Source organism: Acanthopagrus latus, chromosome 8 (assembly GCF_904848185.1).
Source record: "Acanthopagrus latus isolate v.2019 chromosome 8, fAcaLat1.1, whole genome shotgun sequence".
NCBI lineage: Eukaryota > Metazoa > Chordata > Actinopteri > Spariformes > Sparidae > Acanthopagrus > Acanthopagrus latus.
The window spans coordinates 7,430,447-7,441,067 of NC_051046.1; the positions used below are offsets into that span (position 1 = coordinate 7,430,447).

The following is a 10,621-nucleotide window of genomic DNA, read 5'->3' on the forward strand; positions in this document are numbered from 1 at the left end:
TTTGAACTGTGCCAGCTGACCACCGGGGCAGCAGCATCATCCTGTTTGTCCCCCTTTTGAAGCCACAGATTATTCAGCCAGGGAGCAGAGGTGAGATCTGACACCCTGCTTCCGTTCTCCACATTGATCATGACATTCTTCTTTTTTTTTTTTTTTGGTGCATCCAGTCAGATGATGTCACCGCCACTGTGTTCCGTTTTTTTTCTTTTCTTTTCCTCAGGCTTACATGCAGAACTGAGATGCTGAGATTTGATCATTTCCATCAGACTCAATCCACTTTTTTTTTTGTCCAATTAAACCTGGACAAAGTCAGAAACATTCATAATGCTCCCGTCACCATGTTGGTGTTTTTTTTTCTTTTTAGGCCTGTTGCTGCAGCGTTCGGCTCATATAATAATAATAATAATAATAATAATAATAATAATAATAATAATAATAATAATAATAATAATAATAATAATAATAAAAGAGCAGTGTTCACAATGGCCATGTCTGATCTAACAGCTATTATTATGCCCTGTGTTGGTTGTGATCTCTGTGGCCACAAGTTTTAATCTTAAACTGCTGATGCCATCTACTGGTTATTTAAGAGAGCTGCACATGATGGAGAACTGGGTTGCATCATCCTCGAAGCAGCACAGGTAGAAGAACTCCCTAACCTGGTGGAGGTGGTTGGTACTACGCTGGTGTCCTGGTATAAGAGACTGTGAGGGTGGGGACGTTCTCGCTCCTTTTCCCCACTCTAATCTAATTTGGGGTTCTGATTAATGGACACAGTAACATTTTGCTTTTCAATTCACACGTTTCATCCTCTGCTGCAGACGGATGAATGCAGGATCTCCTCTGACAGGCAAAGATCTGCAGACAATGAGGGCAGGGAGAGGCTGAACCAGTTTAGGATGGGCGGATGCAAAGGCCTCCACAAACAGCAGGTGGCAGGAAGGAGCACCTTTTTTTTTTTTTTTTTCTGGAAGCAAACCTGTTGCAGCACATCCATAAAGTATAGTGCGAGCTTATGTAAGCCTTTTTCCCCCCCTCGTCTTTCTGATGAGCTGCCAAAGCACGAGCCTCTGCAAGTTGTAAATAACAGTTTGTGAATATGTGTGCTCACTGTGGCACCGATACCAGGGAACAGGGAAAAACTAAAAGACAGTTTGCTTCTGACTGACTATGCTGATTAAGTGCGTGAGTAACAGAGGGGGGGTCCCTTGCTCTCCTCATGTGCTCATTTGTTCATCCTCCTGGCTCAACGCACTCATTACAACTTCCACCATTAATACCAAATCTATTTTTTTTTTCCTTACTGGAGATTTTCCAGCTCATCTCTCACTAATGTTTGTCTCCTCGCTCATCTCAGCTCCCGAGACTCATCACGAGACCCACAGTTGGAGAAAGCGGTAGACATCTTCTCTATTACGGTGCTTATTGAAACCGAAATTGCCTGTCTTAGTGATCAATTTCAGAGGCTTTCAGCGTGTTTTTTTAATTGCACCATTTTGCGCCCATATGGTTCAAATACGGCACAGTGGGGTACCTTGGGAGACATCAGTGAAATCGCCTTGGGAGAAAATAACAGCGGCAATATGTATCCCCAGCCACAGAAATTAAGAGCAGACGCTGGCATCCATTACAGCTCCTGACGGTAAGCAGTTTAGCTCAGCCTGCTGTAAATCACTGCCACTGGAGACGTGCGCTCTGCACTGGCTTTATGTGTGGTTTTATCTCCACATATTCCTGATTTATCAGCTGTTCCCTTTTTCGGCAAGGAATAAAAGTACCAGAGCTCCGCCTGGCTATAGTGCCTCTGCACTAAAGGATTTATTGATTTATCACAAGCGCGTGCTATTCTTTGCATACAGTAGGAGGGTTCTGATGTTTGTCCTGCATCGGAAAGGATGTGTGTGTGTGTGTCTCTTTAACGGCTTTATAAAGGCACTGCGGGGAGACATAGACTAGTTCATTTTCAATTAGCCAGAGACTCGCATTAACTGAAGATATTAAAGAGGAGTGTAGTGCTGTTGTATAAGCCAATAGTCTGTGAAGGCTTGAATCTGCTGAGCCGGCATTGTGTACGCGCAACGTGCGGCGGCTAAACAGACACCAGCGCACGTGCACACTCGCCTAGTTTGAAACTCCAAACACCACTCCGACAACGTATGTTCACTTCAGGGACGCACTTTTCATGCAGCCACAGCCAGTTGCGACGGTACGTGTTCCGCTCGACGGGCTGCTCCCGTTAGATTCACCAGGCGGCGTGCTGTAGATTCCACAGGGAGAACCATCATATCCCCGCAACGTACACAGAAGAGTGCCCGGCAGATTCACATGCGAGCACACCCGCAACCCTGTAGAGCCCCTACGATTCTAGATTCTGGATGGCGGATGAGAAACAGCAGTCGCCGTGTCGGAGGTACAGGAGGAGCTGCAGGGGACACCGGGAGGAAGGCGGCTTAAATGAGACACCTTGTTGAAATGTCAGAATGTGCCTGATATCACCCACATGAGCCGCGAGCTACACCGCCAGTGTTCAAACATTCAGAGGCACTCTTAGCTGCACATGACCAGCATGCACTGTATATAACTGATACATCTTTAATGTATAATTCATCCATTTTAAATTATATATACGACTCTTAATAATTCCTGGCAGTATCTTGTTTCATGTATCATCCTTGTGCATGTGTAACCACTGTAGTTCTTCCATGCTCTTCGGGATGGGAATGCCACTGAGCCATATAAGGAATTGAATGTCCCTGTTGGGCAGGTAAGGTGGGAAAACAGACACTCACTGAGACGGCGATGTAGTTTTTGTCCTTGTTCTTTGTGGCTATAAACACGGATGGAGCCGCTGTAGCACTCTACCTGGTGAATATCAGGAGAAACACTGGTCCTGGCTCTGCGGAGGGTCTGCTGATCGGGTTCTCCATTCTTCAATCTGGACTGAAATACTCTGCAACTATTAGATCGATTGTGATAAATTGTACCGGCATTCATGTTGCTAAAAAAAATGAATCTAGTGACTTCGATTATCCCCTGACTTTTTCTGCAGCGCCTCCAGCAGGTCAAAGTTTTTGTTGTGTCTATGTATCGGCACCAAAGTACGTACGTACGTACGTACATCATGTAACACAAAAATAAATCACTCAAGTGAAGTACAGGGACCTCAAAACTGCACTTAAAGAACTAGAGTGTAGGTAGGATGTTAAGTGATGACAACCAACTTAACACCCCTCCACTCATCCCTTGGAGAAGCTACAATGGCTCATGTAATGTAAAAATGTTGAATGCATCAGCCTCTAGAGACGGTGTTTGCTTTGTCTGTTCTGGGCTCCTGTAGAAACATGGCAGTGAGACATGTTGGGCTACATGGGAAAGGGACCTACACCTTGAGTGAATTACGGGCATGGTCAGTCACTTAGCTTGAACCGATATTTTCCATGGTATCATGAGGCTAATCCCTTGTTCTTAGAGCAGTTAGTTAATTCATGAAGATCTAGGTTAGCTAGATTTATTCTCACATTATTAATATTGCTTAGCCCACGTAGCCAACGTTTCTACAGCCTTGAAGATGCAGCTTCAGTTACTATGATACTATGTTACTAATGCTATTAGGAAACTCATGGATAGAGAATGTTATATATATATATATATATATATATATATATATATATATATATATATATATATATATATACAGTATGTAACACATTCATAATATTATTCTCCTTCTCCGCCAATAAATCCCCTTTATCCTACTTAACGCCAGTGTTTTAGCATTGTAACTGTGAGAATATTAGCATAGCGACATTAGCATTTAGCTCAAACCAACATTGCGCCTATCATAGCGACATCACATAAAGCACGTCTGTAAACTCTGTGTATTGTTATCTCATAATTTGAGTGTACATTATCATTTGTCAGAAAATTGGGAGTCAGAGTCTGCGACGACACACTTCTGCTTTTTGTTTTGATGCAACAGCACCACATCGACGAAGCAGCGACGAGCAGATCAGCCCAGGAAAATCCATCAGCGCCAAGTTCCATTAATTACCTTGAGAGAGGAGTCTAAATGAGTTGATTGTTCCAGGAGTGAATTAGCAGAAAAGCTATTGACTTGTGCAGATCGTGGACATCGCTTCAGTAATTACTACGCACGAGGTACAGGAGGGTTAAACCAACAGCTACAGTCAGGGTTTCATCTTTAACACTCTGCGCTCTACCTGAATCATCTCCGCTGCTTACCTGCTGAGTAGGATGAGAAAATGGGACCCGCAGAGGGAGCGTAACTCACTTCTCAGCAATATTAAAGCAATATCATACATCATCGCTCGTGTAAGCATTCAGTGTCCCACTGTTTGGCAAATATTGATAAAGTTGCATCACTCAGAGGGAAAAGAATGAAGCTCTTTGTCAAGCAGCGGATGGAATGATTTTTACTCGCCGCCTTGTAGCGTGATGAATTGCTGGCCTAAAAAACAAAAGTGAACAAACAAAACAAAACAGCGAACTCGGCTGGAATACCCAAAGGACAGTCAGTGGAGAAAGGAAAAGGGAGATTGATATTCTATCAACAGTGTTTGTTTGTTTTGCTGTAAATCTATTGAGAATATGCCCACACATATTAATAGAAGGAAAAAAAAACTCTATATGAGCTATTTCTTTTCATGAAGACATCTGTCAGCAGTATCGCTCCCCAGAAAACCATTCCCCCGTGTTTTATTTATGTGAAGATCAAATATTTGTACTCATTTTGTCCTTGCTTTGGTATATGTAATATTACTATGAATACGCCAGAGTGATAACATCATATACACCGCTGAAGTCTGTGAGGGATGCATCCCACACAGAGATGCAACGCTGGCAGAGCTTCAGGGCTGGCAAGTTACTTTTCCCAAATGTAAATTTATGTTTGGATGTATAGTTTTAATGAATGTCTCTAAAACTTGGAAACGCTCGTCTAGACTGTGTCAGTGCATAAGCCAGATTTAGCTCTTATCAAGTGAATTCTAATTAACTTTTTTTAAATGACTATTTTGAATAAATACAGCTTTTTTATATGTGTTTTTTTTTTTTTTTTGAGAAAAGTTTAACTTGCTTGAGTCCATCACAGATGATGTCAAATCTGCTTTTTCAGGATTACACAAAAACTATTCAACAGATTTTCACAAAACTTGGATGGACGATGAGTCTCCACCCAAAAGAGACCCCATTAACTTTAGGTATGAATCAGGTAAAAGGGATGGGTTTAGGATTTAAAAAAAAAAAAAAAAATCTTTAATTTCTCAAGGAATACTTCCCAGTAATTAAAAATCTGGCACATTTAGATGGCTGGTATCAATGAGTGAGTACAATTTGATGTGGATCTTATATCTGCTGATCTCAAATTACAGTTAAGCAGTTGTGGGTGGTTAAAAAAAAACAAAAAAAAAAAACAAGACTGAATTAAAGGGGACTGTTGGGCCTTGGCGGAGGTATCCGCTCTAGTGCCATCCAAGTTTAACAAAAGGGCTAAAAGTAACATTGACAGAAAAAGCTTGATGAAATACATAATTCCACAAAGTTTCTGCATGATTCAGGAGTCTGCCAACTAATTATTGGAATAAATAGAAAAGATTGTGTGCCTCTGAGAGTATTAACAATCCTGTCTCCTAGAAATTATGATTTAATATCACTAAATTGTTTTAATAATGACATTGTGCTGAACAGCATAACCTCTGCCCGGATTATGTTCAGAAACAAATGTAAAATGTGAATTTGGGCAACAACTGAAAAGGGAAAGATAAAATTTTTTAGTTTAATTATCCTGAAGTTACTGCAGACTGTTTTTGCATTAAAACCGACCATGATCTGTACCTAAGTTTTACCAAGAGCTGCCAATGCCTCCATATAACCCTAAAAGAGTCGAGTTAAAAATGCTGTAGTCGCTTTGAGTGGAGAGTGTTTTACAAAATTGCTCAGTTTGACGGAAAACAAATGAAAAACACTGTCACTGAACATTTAACCGAATAAACAAACCTTTTGGCGACCTGTCGGGTACGTTAATTAACAAATTTCTGTTCTGGAAAATGCAATTTGGTCGCTATTTGTTTCCCTCAAAGTGTACTTCCTGAAGCTAATTATTTTTATACATGTCATTTCTAGGGTCAGTAGAAAAAGGACATTTGGTTTCAGGAGACCTTTTTTATATGACAACTCTGACACCATAATCATGTGATGTAAATATGATTCATAGACTACAACTGCAAGAAGTAATAGACTTAAATATGCAAAAACAGTGGTACGGTCCTCTGTAGGATTCTGTTATGGTCGAAGGCTCTTTTTTATGGAGGATACTCTTTATGTCCCAGCATGATGCATCGCTGTCACGGGAGGGCGGCCAGTCGTAATGCTGTCGTTATATATGACACAATCTCTGCTGTGAAAACAAGGCCTGTTATATAGAACCATGTCAACTTAATTCCAGAGGAATAATGTATGTTTTTTTCCCTCCCGGCCGTTTAATTTGTTGATCGGCTCCCAAACGCGACTCCACCTGCGATCCTTACTTGTCTGCAGGAGCAGAGATCAGCCAGAAGGAGCGGAAAGTAGTGTATTCAGGACACTTCACCATTGCACTGGGGAACAAAACAACAGCCCCATAGTTGCTGAATTGATCCAGGATTGATTCCGAATCTCAAATTGATTCAAGCTGCAGAATGTATTGACCAAGGTCCACAAAGCTAAACCTCCACTGTCAGATCATCACTGGCAGCACAAGATTTTTAAAGCCTGACGATTGGATGGTTCTTACCGCAGCGCTTCTTGGGATGCGTGCTTGTCTTCTCTGCTAAAGATTTTATGTACAGGGCACTTTCACTTTTGACGTTTCATCAATATACCATATCTTTTTTTTTTTCTTTAACACAGCTCTTCATTCTTTGTACTGGTGATTCGAAAGCGTTTGATGTCCGATCCAAGAGTTGAAAAAAGCCAACACCAACACCTTTTTAAACCTCTCTCTTGCTCCATTTTATGTAACTTTCCTTCTTTAGCTCTTTTTCTCTGGCCACACACACACACACACACACACACACACACACACACACACACACACACACACACACAGATGCACACACACAACAATACAGCAGTCACCTGGCTAGGACCGCTTGGAGAGAAAATGTCAGTGTGATCCACTCATTCTCCACCTTCTCAGCAGGGAGTCTGAGGGATTTGTGTGTGTGTGTGTGTGTGTGTGTGTGTGTGTGTGTGTGTGTGTATGTGTATGTGTGTGTGCATGCATGGGCGTGCTCGAGTGTTCATGCGTAAGTGAGGAAGCAGCTGGAGTCCGACCACTGTTATCGGCCCTCCTGAGGGACGGGGGGGGGGGACACTGGAGAGCAGCTCGTGTAAGATTCATTCTACATGTGTTAGATGTGATGGAGGACATGGAGTCTTTGCTGCAGTTGCAACCTTTGTCCTGCGTGAGGCGGCAGAGATACAGCCCTCTGTTCCTCCATGATAGCGCGGTGATGACTGGCACTGCCGCAGCACTGACACACATAGAATCATGTGCACCCCCTCACATGTGCACGCACTGAGAGCGCTCGCCGGGGTCAAGACGGTGGACAGAGATTTAGACGGGCCGCGGTAGATCACCGGCCAGTCAAGTCACCTCATCCCAAACCGACACGGATGGCGATGGTGTGTAAAGTATGTGGACGGGGAGGAGGAGTAGGTGGTGACGGACTGGGAGTTGTTATAAATCTTTGTCTTGTATGGAACAAAGAGATTTCATCCCACACCAACAGGCAAAGGCTGTTTGTGACACCACTGTGAGACAGCGGGGACCGACGTGTGTGCACTTGATTGATGGCAATATTTTGCTTGAAGAATTCGAAATAGGGTTGGGAATGGATTGAGTCAAGACAAAGTGGGCATGAAACACTCTTCTTCCTGAAACCACACTTAAAGGATAAATATGAGTCTGTCCTTGAGGAGGGGGAAAGGGAGAGAGCCGCAGAATACGACAGTGTCCTCATGTAATGGGGTGATTGGAAGCCGCTCTGTGAAATCAGTCATACACTTGGTAATCCTTCAAGCGCTTATCAGAGAATGATTGACTGTCGAGACATTTTCACTTCATCCCAGAGCCATTCTTTTTCAGCCAAACGGCCCCATCATGAGTGACAGGCCACACATTACTACTTCTTTGCCCCAACAGGTGTTGCATAATGATGTGCTTGGGCCACACACGCGTGCTTACACACAAACCAAGGGCATATAATCAAGAACACCTGCGGCCTTGACAGCTGACACTGAAATGATAAATATTAAATGGTCATTTGGATATGCTAAACATGCAGCACATGCTAATTACCTGGACCGGAAGTTGCAAATCAACAGTAAAAAAAAAAAAATCTCTTGGAGTTGCCGGCTTGGTTTTCTCATTAATAGATTCATGAGGCAACATTAAGTGCTCCGCTCTGGTGGAAAATAATGAGACCTAGTTTTAGTGATCATCAAACAGTACACATACATGTAAATCTGCAATTTTTAAAAAAAAAGATTTAGCTCTGTGTCTCTGAGATGCTGACTAATGGTTTATGTGTCTGCAGGATTTAGGGAGGGAAGGTCAGAGGACTGAGGCTGAAATAGAAAACTGAACCATGGCGTGTTTGTGCACATACTAGCGTACGTGCGCGGCTCGAATGCCCATGTGACTGTGTGCAAATCTCGAACGCAGCTCAATAACGAGTGGCTGATTAATGACTACAGCGCTCAGAGGGCATCTTGTTGTCCTGTGGCTTAATACAGGGGCTCGACCCAGCCAACACACACCTATCATTGCACATTCTCTGCCATGTTTTCCTTACTACCCGTTTCATCACCTCTATTAACCCCGGCGGCTTTAACACACAACCTATAGTTCTTTTTAAATGGCAGTCGTTCTGATTCGTCATCATTTCCCAGAGAGCCATGGCAGTCCGACAGCTAAGGATCAAGCACAGAGCCAGGAACCCCCGAAACTGAAGCTGCTGTGTGGAAATTCAGCCATCATGAAATTGCATTATTTACACCTGTGCCTTCTGCTGTTACATGTCGACACGTCTTATGCGAAAACTGTCCAAGAACACTACATTAAAACTGTATGAATCTCCTTTTCCTTTTGTTGTTCGCCCTTCAGATGAAGCAACTGGCTGCAACGCTGACAGGAGTCTTGAAGTAAACGTAAATAGGATTACATTGGATTTCAACGGGCTGCTCCGTCACTACACATTTAACTCCCAGTGAAACCTTTACTTACCACTGTGACAGCCCTAAAACAGAAAAAAAAGGGAAAAAAAAGAAACATCCTGTTGGTTTAGGTGTTGCAGAAGTCACATAACTGAGCAATTACATTTGTGCAAGTGGAGGTTTGCCAGATGGTTTGTATCTGTTTGTGTGCGTCTCACATGTGTATACCACTTTCAGACTAAAAATCTGTGACACCACACAGAGCTCAGCAATCAGCTCTTTGAAATCTAAATGGTGAGCCACTGGCAGCCCGCCTCATGTTCTGACTTGTGGGATGTTAAGTGGCTTACCAGCTTCTCCTTAAAATCCCATGAAAGCCCAGCCTCTGTCATCAGCAGTCTAACTTTCGCTTAGAACCTTTGGATTCAAGATGGCATCCCATTATTGTAGACAGCAAGAGACTTAGCTGTGAGGGATTACTACGAAGAACACTCCAAAGGGATAGCATCTTCATCAAATATAATTAACATGATTCCTACTTTTGCCAAGCTGGAGATAAGGGCTTTGATTGAAGAAGGCTGTGTCAAATGTTCAATGGGTGCCTGAGCCCTTGAAACACATATATTAATTCGCCGTGGCATTTTCATTTTCACAGCTCCAATCCCCATTTTGCACACACATGTGCAGTGACATTCAGCGTCATGATTCATACATGAAGAGCATCATTTAAATGTTGTGTGACTGCGAGAAATGTACCGTTTCATGTTAAAAAAAAGACCTTTTAGCTTAACTGCCAGAGTGCTGCAGTGGTTAAAACAGGGATCACTTTACTACAGATGGTAGATAAATAAGTGGTACAGCATCAATTCTGTTAAGACAGAAAAAATCTTGCTAGTTCAGTTCATTTTTGGGAGTCTTAATTGTCCATAAAAGGTTCAATTGGACCGAGAACTCATATACCACTAACAAACAGTCATTGCTCCGAAACCCAGAAAGCAATTAGCATTTTTGGCTTTGTTTTTATTGATTTTTAACATTTTCCCTCATCTCAAATGGGTTATTTCAAAGGAATGTTCAATTAAATACCTTAAGAAATGTCTGTGGCTTAAGGTACTTACACATTTTGTCCTACAACATAAAATACTTTATTAGATGTCCCATAAAGGGCTAACGTGTTGTTTACAAGTGGCTAAATGAGATTACAGAAAAAGTAATAGTCTACCAATGGTAATTGTGCAGTACAACATGGAGTAGTGGTAACTTTTTAAATCCCGCAACCGAAGTGTGGACTGTTTATAGCCTAACATTAGCTTTTTTACTTCTAGCAGTCCACACAGGTGGTGTTCATCCGTGAAGATTCTTGCTGAACAAAACGTGAACGTATCATAAACTTGTGTTTACCACA

The 10,621-nt window shown here is 42.3% G+C and overlaps 1 long non-coding RNA gene across 1 annotated transcript; it reads left to right on the top strand.

The window, feature by feature from the left end:
- The first annotated feature begins 1,995 nt into the window (after positions 1–1,995).
- On the top strand, positions 1,996–5,057 carry LOC119024598. The gene is made up of 2 exons (XR_005076516.1): positions 1,996–2,764; positions 3,980–5,057. It is a non-coding gene; the product is annotated as an uncharacterized LOC119024598 (long non-coding RNA).
- Positions 5,058–10,621: the final 5,564 nt, after the last annotated feature.